Source organism: Cavia porcellus, unplaced genomic scaffold, assembly GCF_034190915.1.
Source record: "Cavia porcellus strain 051 isolate PalLab524CR breed Dunkin Hartley unplaced genomic scaffold, mCavPor4.1 scaffold_16, whole genome shotgun sequence".
Taxonomy (NCBI): domain Eukaryota; kingdom Metazoa; phylum Chordata; class Mammalia; order Rodentia; family Caviidae; genus Cavia; species Cavia porcellus.
The window spans coordinates 42,721,449-42,726,749 of record NW_026947499.1 but is presented as its reverse complement, the minus strand read 5'-3'; positions in this window follow the sequence as shown (position 1 = coordinate 42,726,749).

Below are 5,301 nucleotides of genomic sequence, written 5' to 3'. Positions count from 1 at the left end.
CAAGTTCATAGATTTGGGACCATCCATGCCCTTTGGAATTCACCTTTTACCATATGATCCAGGTGCTAGACATGGAGCTACAAGATTTAATGTTTCCTGCAGGGCTTCCGGCTTGCTTTGGTCTGGTTCTTTCCTATTCCCCTTTGGGAAGAGGAATGTTTACCCTTGCCATATGCTGGAAGTGTTTAACTTCCTTTTTGATTTTTACAGAGAATCACAGTATTATTATTATTATTATTATTATTATTATTTTGGCTTAGAGAAGGCTTTGGATTTGGATTTTTCAGTAATGCTTGAATTGTTAAGATTTTGGTAACTCTTGGAGATGGAATAAATGCATTTTGTATAATGAAATGGGCATGATCCTTTTGGAGGCCAGGGATATAATGTTATGGTTTAGATCCAAAATGTCCTTTAAACATCTCATCCTGGGAACATTTAGATTATTTTTTGGCTTTAGACTACATAAAACAACAGAGTACACATTCAAGGAGTTGGATCTTTACAGATTGGTTTGTTTTACAAAGATGACATAATTGACCCAAAACGGTATATGGGTATGTGGGTTACATTGTGTTATTAAAGCATGCACACAGTGTGTAATGACCAAATTAGGGTAACACATGTTCCGAATGCCTCAAATATCTATCATTTTTCAGTGTCCAAAGATTTCAAAATTCCCTCTCCTAGATAATTTGAAATTTGCTGCTATGATTTTTATATAAAATAGCCCTAAAAGTCTCATGTGTTCAGTGGGAGAGCTTTTAAAAAGCAGTTGGATCATGAAGGCTCTAATTTCATCAATAGATTAATCTGTTGATAAAATTGTGGTTTGATGGCATTCTTAGGAAGAAACGGAAACTCAGGAGGTGGGGATTAGTTGACGACAGTGGGGTCTCAAGGGGCCATAACTTTGGGGATTATACCTGGTCCTGGCTTCTTCCTCTCTGGCTCTTTCCATCCCTCCCTTTGCTTCCCAGCTGCCATGAAGTCAGCAGCTTTCGCCCACTGCCTTCTGCCGGGATGTTTCTGATTCATCACAGGCCTAAATCGTTACAGCCAACCACGGACTGAAACCTTCAAAACCATGAAGCAAGATAAACCTTTCCCCCTTCAAATGATTATGTCGAGGATTTTTTCACAGCTACGAAAGCTGCACACACAGATAGTAAATTATTGTCACTTCTAGTCTCCCTACTGCCTGTGGCACACGAGGACTGGTTTCTTTTCTAACTTCCTTTTAGTGCCCATTATCCAGCCTCTTTCTCTATGTCCCCTCACCCACCTCCTTCTTGGCCTCTGGTGACCTCTGTTCTAGTCTCTACTTCTATGTCGGCTCTTCTAGTTTTGTGAACTGATTACCCTCACGGCTAGAGTTACTGGGTCAAAGGGATGTGCTTTATTATTGTTGTTACCTAATGGATTCTGTCAGAGCGTGTCCACAAAAGAGCATAGCAATTCCTGGCCCTTCCGACATTGGGTGTCTCTCACCTCAATAAATTATCCCCGTTCTCTAGGGTTGAACTTTCTCCCTCTTCTCCTGTCTACCTCAGTTCACACATGTAGACCGGAACTCTGGCTCATGATACTTATCTGAGTGACCACAGGTGAGAAGAATTCATCCCTTGGAGGCTCATTTTCCTTATCTGGAAAAGGTCAGTCAAAACAAAACAAAACAAACACCTCTTCAAACACTTGAAAATTTTGTGAGGTTTTTTTTAAGTTTAAAATAATTTCAGATCTACAGTAGAAAAATTCCCTTGTACACTTCATGCAGCTTCCCTAAATTTTAAGACTTTTATAACACTTTCTTTATCTGATAGAGATATTTATGTGGAATACATTTTACACACATGTATATATAACTTATGTTTATGCATTTTAATTTTCTGAACCATTTAAAAGATGCACACTGATTTTCTTTTTCTTTCTTTTTTTTTTTTTTTCCGGTACCAGGGATGGAACTCACAACTGTGTGCTTACAAGGCAGGCGCTTATGCTGCTGAGCTAAATCCCCAGCCCGATTTTCTTTTTTCTTAATTGCTTAGATTAGCATGCATTTCCTAAAAAATAGTCATCCTCTTGTACAAGCACCATGCATTTATCAGTTAGGAATTACCAACATTGATATAATATTAGTCACTAATCCACAGATTAATTTTCCCAACAATGTCATCTATTAAAACAAAACTTAAAATATGTCTATTCTTGGTTCAGGATCCAGTCCAAGCCATGCTGCATCTTTTTGGAGTTTCTGTCTCTTTAATCTCTCTTCGTCTTCGTCTAGAAGATGATTCCTCAGTTTTGCTCTCCTTTCAAAACCTTGATATTTTTGAAGGTTACAAGCCAATTATTGTGGAAGATGTCCCTCCACGTAGGTTTGTCTGACATTCTCTCATTACTAGTTTCAGATCCTGCTTCTTTGACAAGGAAAATCTAACACTGATCCAGTGTCTCTCTGCGCAGCGGGGCGGAGGCTCATGGTGTGGGTTTGTCTGCCCTGCTGCCGTTACCTTTGATCACTTACTATGGTGGTGGCTGCCAGGTTTCTCCGCTGCAAAGCTCCACTCTTTCCTGTGCAGTGAATGAGTTATACGTGGGGAGACCGTGTAAATACCCTGTTTCTCATCAAAACATCTCACTCGTTAATTCCAGCTTCCACAGATCACTCTTCAAGGAAACAAGTATTGTAGTGGCTGTATAACCTTACTACATTACTGACATGCAAAGCAAGGGTGTATCAGAGGACTTTTAACCTGCACGTTTTGCTTCAAAAATATATCTCAAGGAAACAATATAAGATACGCACAAAGACTTAGATTCACAAGTTTTGATTGCAACGCTTCTCAGAACAAAACTTGCAAATAATTGAAGTTAAGCAATGTAGCAAACTGGTGTCAGGGAATAGGAGGCAGTTATTTAAATACTAGGTTTCTGAAGACAATTTCATCAGCTGAGGCTAAGTAATAAAAGGTAAGATAGAAGACTTCATTTGGCTAATGTGAGATCCTGGGTTGGACCCTGGAACAGAAAAACAGTATCAGTGGAAGAGCTAGCAAAATTCAGAGGCAGAATGTCATTTAGTTAATAGTAACGTGTGAATATTAATTTCTTGGTTTTAATACATGTATAGTGGTAATGCAAGATACTAACATTGTGGGGAAACAATGAAAAAATACATGAGAACTTTTTGACTTTTGTTGCAAAGTTAAAATTAGCCTTAAAACTGCATTAAAAATCAACTTGAGGATGGAAATATTCATTGTGAAGTTTTTGTAGACGCATACAAGTGTCAGGGTATGTTATACACATTTAATAGGTGCAGTCAGCTATATGTCAGTTATGCTTTAGTGGAGCTCTTTTTTGAAGCCATCTATATTTATTAGGCAGGCTTCCAATTATGTTAAAAATATTTGCATAGGAAAAAGAAACTAGGTAAGAAAATGTCCAAATGGTGGCTGTGGCTAGACTGCAGGTGATTCTCATTTTTATCTTTATGGTTTGCTGTACTTTCTAGATTCCTAATAATGGGCCTACCAGGCTTGAACAAACAGGAACCACAACTGCAAACAGGAGCCCTGTAAAAATGCCGCTTTGTGCTGTGTCTGCACTGAGCGTAGCCTCAGGTGAGTGTGAGCAGGACTTGATCCCTGCTCCTGCGTGCAGAGTGTGAGTAAATAAACCAGAGGGAAGAAGGAAACCACTCCCAGCTGAGGCCCTCAGGTCCCCCGGTGGCCAAGGGCGGAGAAATACACGAAATAGACACACAAATATCGCGTCCTACCACAGGGAATTTTATTTTTTCCTGTGTGCCTTGGGGTAGCATTGACCTTCACACTGTAAGACAAAGGTCCCAGCAGCTACTGGGCGTCAGTGGGCCCAAGTGGGGACAGTGTTTCTCAGGAACCTGGGGCAAATGAGACTCAGGTGGTGAGATCAGGCTCTGCTGGGGCCTGAGGCCCCTGGTGGGCTGCCTGGGGCACTGCCTGAGATGGGCCAGGTGTGGACTCCAACAATCTGCCCCAGAGTAATCCACTGGAGTCCTGGCTGAGCTTCCTCGGATCTGAGCTGTCCTCAGATCTGCCCCAGCGTCATCCACAGCCCAGGAAGATGTTCTGAGAGTTGGAAAGGTGAGTTGTCCCCTTCCCTAGCCTCCCAACCATGGGAGGACTTCAGACGGAATGTGCCCATGTCTCTGGTAGCCCATCTTGGAGCAGGCCCCTGAGGTCTCTCTCAGTTCTGGGGCCTCAGCTGACTGCTGGAATGTAGGGAAGAAGACAAGAGACAGTTGCCTAAGAAAATCCTGGGGTAGTAGGAAGGGACAGGGGCAAAAAGGAGGCGACCAGTGACAGCAGTGCAGAAAGGACAGAGGGTGGGCAAGTTGGGGGGGTGGTGACCTCAGCTTCACATTCTGGACATTTCCTGGAGAGAGCACAGCTGTGCAGCTGTGCAGGAAGGGGAGCGCTGTCCCTGCTTGGTCCCCTGGCAGGCTGTGACCTAATTAGGATGCAGCTCTGGAGAGCCGTGCTGAGAGCAGCCGCCACTTCCCAGGTAATAATTCAGCCCCAGTGACAGATCCCCAGGCCCTGGCTCCCCTGGCTCCTGTGTTTGCACCTGGCCGGCCTTTTGAAATCACGCAGGGAGCTCCAGGGACTCCCTATAAGTCTAAGAAGGTCCTGCTTGTGGACCCAGAAAGGTCTGGCACCCACCAAAAGCCTTCTGGTGACCTTGGACTTCATAAGTATGGGCAGAAGTAGGGGAGCAGGGCTTGCCTGTCCAGTACGTGACCATAAAGGATGCTCACCACAGTCTCCTGGGGCGGGTAACAAGCAGAGACCATTATAGAACAGTTGGAGGACGAGAAAAGGGCTCAAGTGTGGTGGGGGCTTCCTGAGAGGAGGGGGCAGACTTGGCCTCAGGAGGTGGAACTGAACGGTGTTTACTGGTAGAGGAAGCAGCTTTTGCTCCATGAAGTCCAGGAATTGGGAGCAGGGAGGAGAGGGGTGGAGTCTATTCTCTATAAGAGCTGTGGCTCACAAAGTGTGGCCCCAGACCCTCAGCACCAGCTTCCGGAGCTTGGTAGAAAGACACACCCTCAAGCCCCCTACCCTGAGGGGGGACCCAGCTGCCAGGGTGCCAACAAGCCTGAGGCTCAGACATCCTGTCTGCCTGTGTAGAGGCAGATCCAGAGGTTACGTGGTCCTAGGCTTATAGGATTTGGCAGGACCCTTCTGAGTTTTTGGGATTGAGAGTACAAGATGGGTGCCTGGGCTTAGAAGAAGCCCTGGAAAAGTGGGCTGG